The 15,421-nt window shown below is 47.0% G+C and overlaps 1 long non-coding RNA gene across 1 annotated transcript; it reads left to right on the top strand.

Annotated features, from left to right (window-relative positions):
• Positions 1-4,713: 4,713 nt before the first annotated feature.
• On the top strand, positions 4,714-11,298 carry LOC125391517 (uncharacterized). The gene is made up of 5 exons (XR_015734664.1): positions 4,714-5,698; positions 5,838-5,883; positions 8,269-8,361; positions 8,654-8,731; positions 10,854-11,298. It is a non-coding gene; the product is annotated as an uncharacterized LOC125391517 (long non-coding RNA).
• The last annotated feature ends 4,123 nt before the right edge of the window (positions 11,299-15,421 follow it).

Here is a 15,421-nt window from a genome sequence, read left to right as displayed (position 1 = left end):
GCTCTTGGTCCCAATATTCTTTTTTAAAAAATATAATTTCAATTTCCATAAAACGGGATGTGATAATCTAGGTGTGTTTGTACAATTAACTCTACAGAACTTTTTAGTGTCCTCTTTAATTGTAAAGTGGTTTATCAGTTACTGCTGGAAGCACTGAAAGCGATCTAGGGACTCTGGTCAACTTCAGATGTCAGGTAAGAATGTAGATGGAGCCTTGAGAGGTGGTGGTGGTGTTTGAGGGGGAGGGGTCCCCTAGCAGCATGCCTTCTTTTCATGAGGCTTGCTTGCATCCTGTAAGGTGGGGAGCTCTGCTCCCTTGGCGGCTGTAGGATGATTTGTGCAGCCTTTAGACCACCAAGATCTTCCTTCCAGATAGAGCACCAGCATGCAGCTCCAACCCCTGCCCAGCAGTTAAATATTAACTGCCCGTGTAAGGTTTCTGCTCATTTGACCCTAAAGGAAACCGTAGAGGTAAAATCACTGAGAGCCAGGATGCGGGCCCTTGTGTCATGTAATCTGACCTTCATTCCGTGTTTGAACAGATCTCCAAGTAAAAAATAACTGTTAATTATAGGACCGCGAGAATGAGCTTCAGATGCACTCTGTTTTGATCAGTTTCATACTGACTCATGACATTAATTCCAGCAGTGCTTCTCTGGATTGGGCTAATTCCATGTTTTTTTTCTCTTCAGGATCTAGGTCCCTCAGAATGAGTCAGTGGTTATTTTAGCATGCTCGATAGATGCCTTTTGGTTCACAGTGTGTTAATTTTAAACAGCTAATGTGGGTAAACATTTTCTAAGCAAAGGCTCTGACTACTCATGTCATCCCCAGACATTTGATCAAATGTATTACCCTTGCTACAACTAAAAGCATTTTTTTGGTAATTGTGTGGCATAAGTTCCCAGAAGGTCAGTGAGAGACCAAAAGGGGTCCTCTGGGGTGTCAGGCACTTTGTTTACTTCAGTACACTGCAGCTCTGAGTTGATAATTGCCTCCATTTTACAGTTGAAGACAGTGAGGTTCAGAGAGTGGTATGACTGGTTGGTCCCACGGTCCGTAAATCCTGGACCTGTGATTCTCATCAGACCTTCAAAGGGAGTGACTGGACAGGCAGCTGGCCCTTCCATACGTTAAATCCAGATGCTCAGGAGCTATAGTCTCTTTTTTCTCGGTATTTTACCTGATCAGCATGTGAGACCTTCCACGCATTAAAGCTCTCATAGCTAATAGTGCTGGTGTTGTACAAAGAAAAGGAATCTTCTCATGGCTGCTGGGGAGAAGAGAGCTGAGTTTAGTAGCCTGTGCTGCGCTAGAGAGCTGCACACGCGTGAGAATGCAGCAGGGTTGATTGGATTTGATGCATTATTTTATAAAGAGAGGGGGAGTCATAAAAGAGAGAGGACATATTCAGGGAGTCAGTAAAGAGTGGAATGGGGTGGGTAGGATCAAGATACTTTGTATATACATATGAAATTCTGATAAATCTTTAGCTGCTTCGCTCTGTCTGTGCATAACATCCTTAGGGTTCTTTTCCAACAAAGCGTGAGCGGATAACTATATCTGAAGGTTGGACTGGAGGAACACTGAAGAACTTCAAAGTTCCAGAAGTTTCAGGTTCTGGATAGTCTTCACTAAGAAGAGCAGATTCCTATTGTTTGGTCTATAGGGTGGCCCTGTCACCAGATGCCAGAAGAGATGCATTTAAAGCCTTCAGCTGTTGGGCTAAGGCCAGAACTCAGCAGTAGAGTGAGCACCTTACCTACTGGGCAGGAAGTCCTGGGTCCCATCCCCAGCACTGCAAAACAAAAATCTCTAGGTGTCCAATTTTGTACTCCAAAATCTTTTTAAAAATATTTGACTTTTCATTTCCTGTAGATGTGTAATACATAAAGCTGGAAGCCTTATATTCTCACATTTTCTAAAAACAAATTTCCTACTCAACACATTGTAACTCTGCAGTATAACCTGGTAGCAGGTGGAACTCTAAGACCCTTCCTGAGGAGACTTACTACAGGGGAACCAGGAAGGGAACTGCACTTTGCTCCTCCTGTTCTCTTGTTTTCCTCACAGGTAGCCCATTTCCAACAGCTACACTGAGTAAACAAAAGAAAAAGAATAAGACTGTGTAGATAAACTTGAAATTAAGGTGGTGGGGGAGCAGCTTCTGGGAGTCCCAAAGGTTCTTCTGCCTTCGCTACAGGGAAATAGGAGGTCTGCGAGTTGGCTCCATGTGTTCAGTTTTTGCAGGATTTTCATAGCTGAGGATCAATTGTTCTACCAATGAACTGGACCCCCAATCATTTTTTATTGGGCGAGGAAGGGTTGTGCACTCATGTACCACATGTGGAGGAAAGAGGGTAGCTTTGGGAGTCTCATCATCTACCTTGTAGAGGCAAGGTCTCCCTCATTCCCCTGCACTAGTTCTCCAGAATAGCACACAAGCTTGGCAGAAGTACTGAGATTACAGATGCAAGCTACACTATCCAACTGTTTTTATGATTTTAAATCTGGACCAGGGATCAACTCAGGTCATGTGGTTTGCAGGGCATACTCTTTTACCACACTGTCTTCTCATCCAATCCCCCTTTTAAAGACAGTTTTCTTAGCTCAGCCTTGGTCTTCCAGAGAGGCCACACACTGGCAATTCTCCTGTCCCTCTCTCCCAGTTGCTGGGATGAGAGGTGTGTCTCCCAGGTTAATACTTGCAGAAATGGTCATTGCTAGACTTCACATTCTCATTAACCACCAAAGTGTATGTGTTGAGCAGCCTGCAGCCCTGCCTTAGTGGCCCTCATCCCCCTGCTGAGCTACACTAATGGTGCCAGCATCTACTGTTCCCAAATCATTCTGTCCAGGCCAGTCATCAAGTATGTACCATTATAAAAATAGACTTTAAGGGCCACCAACTTGAATAATTATCGCTAATTACACTTTTTTTTTGAACAGCCATGGGTAGCATTGTTTTTACATGGAAATAAAATGTGGTATTTTAAAATGAGTAACACTTTTTGTCTAACAGTTCCGCAGTGTGTGCCCTATATTTATAGTGTGTGTCAGGAATTAAGGAGCAGTGAGAAGCTGCAAGCTCACACTGTGGCAGACAGTAGGATGGGTGGCACCCGTGCCGTTGGGTTCTGTGTCCAGATACAGCTGTCTGGGGAATAGGATGACTGCAGGGTGGGAACTAGGGAAAGAAACTACTCAATTGTGAAATCAGGAAAGAGAAGAAGGATCAAGGAGTCTGAAGACAGCCTTGTAACTGTCATCAACTGATGCGCCAGCAAAAAGCCACAGCCTCTAGTTCCCCTCTGAGCGGCTGGGACACTGCTAGGCAGTGACTGCAGACATTTCTCTGTGCCAGGTTCCTGACCTCTGTGGCCCAATGGCCAGACTTAACTTTCTCTTCTCCCTCAGCTGACCAGGTTTCAACACTCCAGCTGGGCCTGTGCCTAGCTTCGTGAAGAGTGTAGGCCCCAGCCAGTCTCTGACACTTCTCCAACTAGGGGCAGGGTACAGACACTAAGTCTGAGACAGTGAGAGTCTCAGTGACAGTGGCCAAGTCACAGCCACTCAGGATGAGCACACAGAGGTAAGGAGGACTTCCATGTCTGAACAATTCTAGCCTGTACCTCCCTCTGCACTGGGTGACAACCCTGCAGCCCACAACATCTCCATTTGCCAAGTCTTAGTACGACTTGCCCCAGGTGATGTGGGTGTGTCGCCATCTTTCAGTCTTGATCCATAAGGCAAAGTCCTGAAATCTTCTTCCCCAGGAGCAAATGTGTCATCCAGCTCAAGGGTCCAAAGATGCGGCAGGGGAGGGCCCAGGTTCAGATCCCAAACTGATGTGTGAAAAGTGGCAGCATAAATACATCAGGGTTTCATGAGTACATGGGCCCCAAAAAACTACCAAAATGCCTGGGGTACAATGTGTTAGTTAGCTTTCCCTAAAATGCACAACAAAAAACAATGTAAAGGATTTCTTTCAGCTCAGAGTTTACAGGTTACTGGAAGGCAGTCACAGCTGCAGTGGGGTGGGGCCGCCAGTCCCAGTGCATCCATGGTCAGGAAGCAGAGAGAGACTGCCAGGGTTCAGCCGCCTGTCTCCGTTCTATTCATCTGGTGTGAGAGCCCCAGCCCACATTTGTTGGGTCTTTCCACTTCCATTATCTCAATATAGAAATTCTCTCACTGAGAGACACAGACGTGCATCCTCTAGGATGCTCTAAGTCCCATCAAGGTAACAAGATTAACTACCACACACTGTAAGTTTTCAATAATTATTACCATTTTATAAATCAAGGGGGACGTGAACCTGCATTAGCTCATACTGCTCAGCGTACGTGTGCTTTGGAATATTTGTAAATATCTCTTACATATGTAGAAATTGCTTTTCACACAGCTCAAAATGCGTGGTCATCATTTTTCTGTGGCTTCCAATTGCATAAGCCACTTCCTACTGCTGATGGCAGGAGGTAAAAGGACCACAGCCTGGCAGGAAGGAGCTTGGACCCCAGCCAGCTGTGCTGTCCGAAGCAACAGCTTCTCAGAAGCTGGGCACGGTTCTTCACTCTCCACTCCTGGATGGGAGAAACCACTTGCAGGAGCCAGGCAGAGGCTTCTGCATGCCCATCACTGCCCCAGAAGCAACTGACCAGTTCCTTGAGGGGTGTCGAAGGTCACCTCTTCTAGAGTGCTCAGGAGGTAAGTGGACAACCGTCATCCTCCAGGCTGTGCTGGGACTCACCACAGCACAGTGTAAATGCCACTGGGGTGCTCCAACACTGCCCCACAGGCCTGGTGACAGGACTCAGAGGTGAAAGAGAGCCACTGGGCATGCTGGTCCAGGCTTGTGGTTCCAGCTGATTGGGAAGCTGACACAAGGACCAAGAGTGAGTTTAAGGCCAGCTGGGTAATTTTGATCCCATCTTGATCTTTAAAAAGGTGAAAAGACGCCTTTAAAAAGGTGGTGGCGCATGCCTTTAACCCCAGCACTCGGGAGGCAGAGACAGGCAGATCTCTGTGAGTTTGAGGCCAGCCTGGTCTACAAGAGCCAGTTCCAGGACAGGCTCCAAAGCTACAGGTGAAAAGACAACTGACGACCAAAAATGTAACTCAGTGGCAAAGTGCTTCCCTAGTGTGCACGCGTGGTGTTTAGTCCCCAGTAGAGAAGAGATGGGAGCCAGCTGCCCGATGTCTTGAGCCAGTCCAGAGTTTCCGGTCTCAATGTCTGGGTACCACAGTCCTACTGCAGGAGAGTACCACAGCCCACCTGCCCACTCAGCAAGACTGCTTCCTTCTCACCAGACAAGAGGTCAGCAAAAGCCACTGCCCACTTTTAAAAAAAAGAAATCCAATACCAAGAGGAAAACAGCTCTTGCTGTGAGGAACTTAAACACCTTAGATGAACAGAGGGGAAGACGAACGTAGTCGTGGGTGGCTTCTGCAGAGACGTTCACACGTGGCACACGGCTCCCTGTGCTTTCTTCAGATGTCCTCTGAACAGCCCTTCAATCACCAGTGGACCCCCGGCCTGACACCACAGCTTCCATTGCTCAGCTGCATGCCACCATCACTACCACCCACCTCCTAGGTCACATGACCTGCAAAAAGCATTTACCCCTCAAGCCAAAGCTTGCCCCCAGTGCTTTTCAAGGCATCATTTCAAAGTGAAAGTCTGCACGATTAAACCGAGGTACTTAAAAAGAAAAAGGAAAAAAGATCTCTCAAGGCCTTGGATCTCTTAGGAGCCCAGCTTCCTAAATAACCACACGCCCCACTGTAGCCCTACCGCTGAACAAGATTTGCATTTGAATCTGTGTTTTCTTCACCAGGAGGGCCACGCTACCGAAAGACACCTGGGACACCACCCAGTCTGTTGTAAGTGCGGCCCTTTCCTCCGCAGCTCTATTTCTACTTACTGTGACCCTTGTACAGCACTTCAGCAATAAGTGAAGGCAAAACTGTAGACCACAACACAAAATGTCCTTTTCATACCAGATTTCCCCACAGCAAAATTCCAATAATATTACAAGTTGTCTGCTCTCAGTTCTGAGCCCACCTTTTGGGCTTGCGTGGCTCTCAACCTCAAGGTTTCCCCAGGTGTCACCTTTCTATGTCACCATGGGGTCCCTGTTGGTCCCAGGACAGGCTATCAGAGTGTGATCCACTCTAACCAGGAAACTTGCTGGTTTAACAAGATGGGATCTCTTGCCATGTATGCATCCCAGCACTGTAAGATGTACCACCAAAACCTTGTTACAGCTGCCTGTCAATTGAACTTCCTGAAGGTAACTTTTTAGAAATACTTTGCTTGAATTTGATTATTATTTACTGTCCATTTGGCATTGGATTCTGTGGTCTAAACATGGCCTTTACAACATTCATTGTAAATTATGTCATTATGTCATTGTCAGGATGTCATTATGGCAAAGGGAATCACATAGGAAGGGAAAAGCAGCCAGGAAAGAGCTGAAACAGGCAAAGCACACCCCCATCTCCTCTGCTAGTGTAGCAAGGAGGGGGCCACTTGTTCATCCTGGCCACCCAGAACCAAAATAACCACACAGAAACTGTATTATTTAAATTACTGCTTGGCCCATTAGCTCTAGCTTCTTATTGGCTAACTCTTACATCTTAATTTAACCTATCTCCATTAATCTATGCATCACCACAAGGGCGTGGCTACCAGCAAAGTTTCAGCACGTCTGTCTCCAGCGGCAGCTCCATGGCTTCTCTCTGGCTCCGCCCTTCTTCTTCCCAGCATTCAGCTTAGTTCCCCCCCCCCAGCTAAGTTCTGCCCTCCGATAGGTCCAAAGCAGTTTCTTTATTCATTAATGGCAATCACAGCACACACAGGCAAATCCCACCTCCTTTGCTAAGAAACAAAACTACAAGCCACTCCATGCCGTTTGGGTCTGTTTGTTTTTTTTTTTTTTTTTCAAAGATCCAAACATCAAGAGGCCACTTCTCAGCCACGACCAAGCTCGGTGTGAAGCTCCATGTTTACGTTCTGGGCAGCCCTATAGACCTGCCAGACTGGGTGCTTGTTTGAAATCATTTGCAATATCTATGTCATTGAAGAAGAAAAAGAAATCCTGACCTCTGCATAATGTTATGAAAGAGTCCTTGGATCTGTCATCTGTTCTTAATTGTAATGGAAGTGCATTACTAGTCAACTTCAGAAAAACTAAAACATTAACAATAATAAATAATTTTTTACAAGATGGAGCACTGTGTCTTTTCCCTCAAGAGTCAAATGGAAATGGTGTGGTGGCCAACTCCTGTGATCCCAGCACTGGTAGGCAGAGGTAGGACTAGCTAGAGTTCAAGGTCAGCCTGTCTCAAAAAGCAATGCAAGGAAAAAATAGAGGCCTTGGATTTTCCTGCTAACTAAAACTTATAGCGTATTCCACCTGGGCCGTAGTATCCAAGAGCCAAGACCCCATAGTTCAAACCACTCCAGGGTTCATGCTCACCCTGGGCAATGACACATATTGGGTCTTTTCAGCACTCTGGGTTCTATTACTCCCCAAACTCTCACGGGGCATTTGCATATCTTGACCCCCTCCTGCTCTAACCAGGCTCTGCTGGATGCCAGCATGCGTAGATCTCCAGAAACTACCTGTGACCACTACAAACATCTACCATGTCCAGGGTGCACTCAGCCAGCTGCCACCTGGTCAGCCCCCTCCGCCTGCATCCCTGCATCCCTGCATCCCTGCATCCCACTTCAGCTCTCTGACTGCTTCTCCAGTTCTGCACCAGAACTCCTCTCCTCAGGATGCCTGCAGAGCTGAGCTCAGCTTCCACCACCTCTCCTCATCCCTGCTGCCTCCAAAACAAACACAAATTAGCCAAAGGACAAAGGTATTTCCGTGAAGAAAGGTCAGAGCTTTAGACATTACCAACCCTGGGAAATCACAAGGCTGCTGAAGGGTCCGGAGGCTGCCCTCATTTACATCTCAGCAGAGGCCAGGGTCAACCACTCCCAGTCTTTCTTAAACATTCTGACCAGTGCTAAATACAGGTGCAGGTTACAGGCACCTTCGCTGTTCTTGGTGTTTGTCTACGCTTTGGGAACCTGAGCTCAACCCCCAGGCATCCATCCTCCTGCCCCTCAAATGGTCCTTTCTCTCTTGGGCATTCTCTTGGATGTCCTGACTTTTCATTTCTCACCATGTGTCTCAAGAAGTATATCTCATGTTCGATGTCTTAGGAAATTGTTCTTACTAACTATAGTCGTTTGAGAACTATCTCCCGTAGGACCAGGCATTTCAATACTTGGTCGCCCGTTGGTGATGCTGTTTGAGGAGGCTTAAGAGTTGTGGCCTTGTTGAAGGAGATGTGTCAATGGAGGTAAGTTTGGAAAGTTTGAAGACTCACTTCATTTCCAGCTCTCTCTCTCTCGCTCTCTCTCTCTCCTTTCTTTTTTTTAAAAATATTTATTTATTTATTATGTATACAATATTTTGTCTGTGTGTATGCCTGAAGGCCAGAAGAGGGCGCCAGACCTCATTACAGATGGGTGTGAGCCACCATGTGGTTGCTGGGAATTGAACTCAGGACCTTTGGAAGAGCAGTCAGTGCTCTTAACCGCTGAGCCATCTCTCCAGCCCTCTCTCTCTCTCTCTCTCCTTTCTGCTGTCAGTTTAATATATGAGCCCTCAGTGTCCTGCTCCTGTTGCAACTTGGACTCTGCCATCATGGACTCTAATCCTCTGGCATGGTAAGCCCAAACAAACACTGTCATAAGTTCTTTAGTCATGGTGTTTTGTCAGGCGTAGGCCCATATTTCTATATGATGTGGCATCCAGGCTGTAAAGCCATAGGCCCCTATGTGACAGCTAGCGTACACAGCAGACAGGTAGTTGTGGACATGACAAAAGGCCATTTACCTGGTTACCTAGGAAACAGAATGCTAATGTATTTCACCTTCAGTTAAGTTTTGATATAAAGACTGTTTGGAGAATAAACGAGAGAAAATTTCATGATGTGAACTCAGGACTTCATGAGGGACCATTGAGAATCTCCATCCCGATAAAGCCATGTGAGTTGTGTCTTTATTCCCACGCCTTCAAGCCGGTCCAGAGAGATAGTTTATGTTGGGGGCTGGTCCAGAGAAATAATTTAGAGTCTGGGATACCACCAGACCCCAACAGTCACAGAAGGTAACCAAGACACGGTCCCTCCCCTCAGAGACTCCTCCTGTGGGGAACCTCATTGAAGGACCCTCCGTATTCTTTCCCAGTCTCTCCTGGATGTCTGTCTATTCTTATACAGAGTGTCACTGGACTTATGTTGGCCCTGAGAGGTAAAATGATAGATGACCTAAGGCTCTGTCCCTTATGTGGACCTTGGGCAAGCAGCCTGGTCTCCTCATGTTTCTCAACTGCATAATAGGAAAGCCAGTAACATCCATCCATTGGGTTAGAGACAGTGCCCAGAACCACATAACCAGACATGGTAGCACAGGCCTAAAATCTCAGCTATTGGGAGGCAGAGCAGAATCAGAAGTTCAAGATCATTCTTGGTTACATAGAGAGGTCAAGGGCAGCCTGGGACACATGCAACCCTGTCTTAAAATAGAAATAAAAGCCCTCTGCCTCTGTGTACATACGATGATTCTTTAATGTAGGAAGCCACCTGGAGGCACAGGTGGTCCTGCAGTTTGGAGGTATACAAGTCCATACCTGGCTTAGCCACGTGGGGTTGAGCACCCTTGCCTGCACCCTTGCTTGCACATGCTCAGACCAGCAGAATGGCATTAACCAATCAGGACAGCGTTCAAGCCTCTCCACCGTTTAAAAGCAGCTGCCTCTGGGCTCAACTTCCTCTCTCTAAGCTTTCTCTCGTCCCGGCTCTATCTTCCCTTCCCCCAATTTTCCTCAATCAAATGCTCCGAATAAAGACGTGACCAGGGAAGGAATTCTCGTTTTAGTGGCGTTCATTCCTGCTGGTCAGGATGCGCGTCGCACTTTAATACATAGTGACTTCTACATGATTCTTATTAACATCTAGTTATTGCCCTTAATCTGGCTCTCCTTGCCAAGTACAATGAGAAGCATGGCCATTTAAAAATAAGTGCTAATCTGTACCTTCAAGAAATTCCCAGGATGCTGAAGGGGTGAGCACCGAGGAATACTCTGTCTCTTAATGGGAATATGCTGGGTTTTTTTGTTTGTTTGTTTGCTTGCTTGCTTCTGTGATTTAGGGTCTCTCTCTATAGCTCTGGCTGTCCTGGAACTAACTCTTTCTGTGTAGACCAGGCTGGTCAAAGTCACACAGATCTGCCTGCCTATGCCTCCTGGGTGCTTGGGATTAAAGGTATGCACCACCATGCCTGGCCTATGTTTGGGGACTTTGGGGGACACTAAGCAGAATCTCCTAGCTCCACCAATGAACAAAAGCAGAGGAAGGTTATGCAGAGAAAGCTCCTTAAGTTGCTGGCCTGAGCTAACTAGTTGCCTCTGGAACATGACAGAAGGACACCTGCCAGGAAGACAAGGCATGCCCTTGGTGGTGGTATATGGCTGCCTCTCCGACTACTTAGATAGAGTTCATGCATATGGGCTCCATGGCAAAGGACCTCTGGATCCTGGCCTTGTGGTTATACCTCAGCTTTAAAACACACCTTCCTCTGGGGCAGTGTGCAGGACGTGAGATGCATCTTCATGTGGCTTCCACTGGGAGGGCTCTTTCAAAGCCTGAAACTTCCCACAGCTCCATAAACTTCTCTTAGTGTCCCCAGCAGCAACTCCACATCGTCAGCCCATCCTCTGTGAGATCCTGGCTGCTCCAGTTTCCGGGTTTGCAAGTAAGTGTATTGTCTCTGCTTCCCCCTCTTCCAGCAAGGGTGCACTCCCCATGCTGATATGAGACGGTAGCTACTGTGAGTTGCTCTACGGGAATGTCACCGCAGGAGTGCAGTCCCAGCTAGGATCCTGCAGCAGCATGCGTGAGGTGGAGAACGGTGGTAACTTGGTATCTTTATTACCCTTTCTTCCTGGGTGCGAAGCCTCCATTTCACACCTCCCTAGAGGCCAGGCTGGCCAAGTGATGAATTCCAGTCAACAGGATATGAGCCTAAGCAGTTGTGCCCCTTCCAGGTCTGGTCTGAAGACATCCTCTCCCTTTTCTCCTCCATCATTGCCTGACTGGTTCCAGACAACTAGGAAGGAGCCTTATGGAAGACATGGGTCCCACCATGACAGCATGGACAAAGGCCATCTTTCAGAACTTTCACTTGCCATGATTCCACAGCCCAAATAAAGTTTTTCTGTATCTGTACCAACATACAGGCCCTGGATGTACTCTGAGCTTGGAGGGAGGGCCAACGCTGAAGTGGAATGTGGGGGGTAAAGTTGTGTGTTCAGCACACTCCCCATCCTTCACCCTCCTGTAACAAGAGCTCGTTCCCCACCCCCTCTCTGGGAAATCTGCTGGATGATTTTGGTGACCTGGTGCCACAGTCACCAGACTGACCAGGCGGTCCACAGTGGGTGGAGGGATGCACACCCTACACACCCGTGGGTCACACCAACTGGATCAAGGGTAGCTACTGCCTCACCAAAAGCAGGTTAAATCAAACCTGTGGCAAGTGTGGCCAGAGTTGTGAACAGAAAACAGGGCCTCTTGTTTGAGTGAGATTCCCGGCTAAAGACAAAGATGCTTCAGGGAATCCCGGTAGTATAACAGAAGTTTGTCAAAGAAGTCAGGGACAGGAAGCAGAGCTGAAGAGGAGCTTGGCCTTGTGACTTTTGGAGCTCTTGAATCCTTTAACACTGACTCCCAGTTACCTTGATTCACAAATCAGGCTTAAGCTGATTGGAGCTACTTTCACCAGCTTAGAGGTACAAGTTACCAGTTTACCAAGCTTTACCCAGGTAGCCCTAGTTCCCCTGGCCTCTGACTCAGGCGCAATGCCCTACACACACACATACACACACACACACACACACACACACACACACACACACACACCCCACTCCCTGAGACCTGTCTTGACAATCCCATCTTCATTGTACACATTCTCTAAATGATCAGGGATCATATTAGGCCTTCGTCCTGTGTGGCCGCAGCTGGCGATAGTCTCGCTGCTGTGCTGGCTTTACAAGATCCTCTTAAACACAAGCAGAGCTATCACCCATGCTCCTTTCCAGTGAACTCCTGCCTTATTAAAGGGTTTCTTTTTTTCTTTTTCTTTTCTTGGGGGTGGGGGTAGGGGAGAGAGTGTTCAAGACAGGATTTCTTTTTGTAGCCTTGGCTGTCCTGGAACTAGCTCTGTAGTCCAGGCTGGCCTTGAACTCAGAGATCCACCTGCTTCTGAGGTGTGCTGCTGCCATACCACCTGGCTTTATTAAAATAAAGTTTCTTAAAATAAGTAGGAGACTGGGAGGAGATTGGAAATTTTTGTGAATTTTTGCACATTTTCTCCAATGTTTCCTTAATTTAACACAGGATATAAAAATTTAACCACAGCTATCTGTACACTTTCATTTAAAGCAACATAGCTGCAATCCCAGGTATTTCCAAATGTGAAATACCAAAGAAAGCTCTTTCCTCCAGTTAACTATTCAGGCTCTCCTTGTCGTATAGCTTACTCCCCAAACTGAGCAGAATAGTTTATAAGACCTGTAATCTGTTTGTTTTGCCTCAGTCACTGAAAGAGCATTACAAGACTTTTGCTGGGGACTTAGACTTGGGGACAGTCCCACCGGTTTGAACCAACCATGTTTCTGCCCTTGAATTAACTTCCTGCTTTAGGTTGTCTTCCCAGGGAGACAGTTCTTCGTAAAGAAAAGAAAAAGAAGACTTTTTAAGCCTCCTCTCTTGAGCTCTGAGCCCCTTTCTTTCCTTTGCACCGTGCACACCACACCTTCCAAAGTAAGACCTAGGAGTTCTGTGTGAGTGTGTGTGTGTGTGTGTGTGTGTGTGTGTGTAAAACTGTGTGCAGACTTTCTCTTGGGATCCTGGGTTCAATCAGAAGAACGTTTGTGGAGTTACTCAACCTGACGGTGTAGAGAGTGTCCATGTACTGTCTATGATCCACAAAGTGGTTTTGTGTACATCTTTTCCAACAAAAACACATTCTGTTTCCTTTACTTGCCTTATGTGTTAGTGTAGATCCCTACATCCACACGCCTCACTGCTGTGGGTGGCAGAGAAGAAGGCAGCCGCCAGCCCAGGGGAGAGGGCAAGGCAAATCCGTCTGTAAGAAAGTGCAGGACAGAACAAAGAACACACATCCTTTGCCAACTGTCTTTGGAAACGGGCTCAGTTCGCTCATGCGCAGGAAGGCTCGGGATAGTGTGGGCAGAAACCGGCAGAATGACCCCCCGGGGGATCACGGGTTTGTTGGAGTTTCCAGCACCTTTCATCCTTTGTCCCCCTTCTGATTCACATGCATATCACCCCGACCGACTCCGCACTAAATACCCCCTCCCCCTACTCTCTGGAAGGCGGTGGGAGCTTCTAAATATTTATGAGGCGTCCCGGCCTCTGGTGCTCTTGTGGGTGTTGGGAAACGCTTATGAATGCGTGCCTGCACAGGGGGACCCGAAACCGGGCAAAGGGACAGCCACACTGCGCCTGGCCGCTCAGTTCCCAGGCCCGGAAGAAAGCAGAGAGGATGAAGGGTGGAGAAGCTGTTGCCAGGAGAGAAACAAACGGTCCAGCCACATAAAAGAAAGAACAGAGTTCCATCTTTGCCTGTTGGAACGCCCGGGAGTGGGCAGGAATGTGCGTGAGGCAGGGGACTGGCCCGCTCGGTTCCCAAGTCGGAAATGAAGAGTTTCCTAGGAGACAAAGAACCTACCCACATTTTCTTTTAAGTCCCATTTTCTACAGTTATTTGAGTCTGGACCCCTCGCAGAAGGTGCTAGGGTCTTTTTGTATGCTGTTTTCATTAGGCTAGCTAAATTCCATTTTAAAGTGAACGCTCCCAAAATGTGTTTGCATAAAAGCGTCTCTGATTCTGGCTTGGAATGTCAATTACCTGTACTAACAGGTGGTCTGCGTGATGTTTGAATAGAAAGAATAACATATTTACACACTGGAAATGAACCCGGGTCGTTGTAATGGCCTTAACATCACACCACCAGAATCATCTTCCTCACTCTTAATCACCTGCCTGCTACACCCATCCCTTCCCTTCTCCAGGCAATCAGGGCTGAGTGCTCCCCCAATGTCACTCATATCTGCAGAGAAAACTTGACGTCACTCGAGCAGGGGTGTTCATATTCATTTGTAGATCTCAATGTACAAAAACATTCAGGTTTTGGTACTTTCAAAAATTCATTCTGGATGCAAGAAATGTATAACCTTGGTTCTCCTCATCTATCTTCCTAGGATGTTTTTAAAAATAAAAAACAATTAGGAAATCATACCTCAGACCTGGCCACAGCCCAAACTTTTGCTCTTGCCAAAGGGAGGCAAAGCAAATGGTGAGCCCATCCGTCCCTCTGAACACGCGAGGTGCCCTGCACAACTCAGTGACACTCACTCTGTAAGTCAGTTGTAGAGCGTTAAGACTTCATGTTGGAAAATGCCCTACCCTGCCCCGTCACCCAGATCTGGCTCCTTGATTCCTGGTTATTCCAAGCCCAGATGATAACTGAATGAGTTACACACACACACACACACACACACACACACACACACACACCTCTGCTGCTGTCTGTAAGCACTGCAAATTTTTAACTTCCAAGCCTGGCATCTTTAAACCAGTATCTTTAATAAGAATTACTGCAAGAGATTTGTCAAGAAACACGAATCCAGAGCTGGAACTGACACAGTAGTGCATCCCGGTCAGTGACTACATTAGCCACTGCCCAAATGAATGCACACTGTCCATGTCTAAGTTTTACAAAGATTATAGCTACCCCACCTTTTAAGTTAATCATAGGATTCACACACACACACACACACACACACACACACACACACAGACAGACACGCATGCATGCACATGTGCCAAATTCCACATAGGAGAAAGACTCTTAGATACTTCTTCACAAGGGCGTTGTGTCGAAAAGGGGAAGTTAGGAATATTTAATGTTTTAAGTGAGCATTTTATAGCTTTGATCAAATGAGTGCATGTGTAGATTTAGTTGTCCTTTTCTGAGTGAGTAGGTGTGAACTCATAAGCACAGCTACCTTGTGACTGTCTATCGCTACAGCTTCTACTCCCGCGCTTCTGGCCGCTGCAGGCGTGGGGTCCTTCCAGCTTACCTTGCTGGGATCTGCAAAGGACTAGAGCAGAGCTCTTGACCGAAAACCTGCTTTTAGCACCAATTAACACAGCCCCTTACAATTCATCTCAGTTTTTTATTTTGTTTTGGGTTTTGATGTGTCTGTCTGTTTGCTTGTTCTGAGGCCATGTCTTCTCCCTAAGAAACCCTCGACTGGCTTGGAACTC

This window comes from Myodes glareolus, chromosome 1, assembly GCF_982192425.1.
Source record: "Myodes glareolus chromosome 1, mMyoGla1.1, whole genome shotgun sequence".
In the NCBI taxonomy this organism is placed as follows: domain Eukaryota; kingdom Metazoa; phylum Chordata; class Mammalia; order Rodentia; family Cricetidae; genus Myodes; species Myodes glareolus.
Note: the sequence above shows the minus strand (reverse complement) of the source record. Positions and strands in the feature narration are given on the sequence as shown.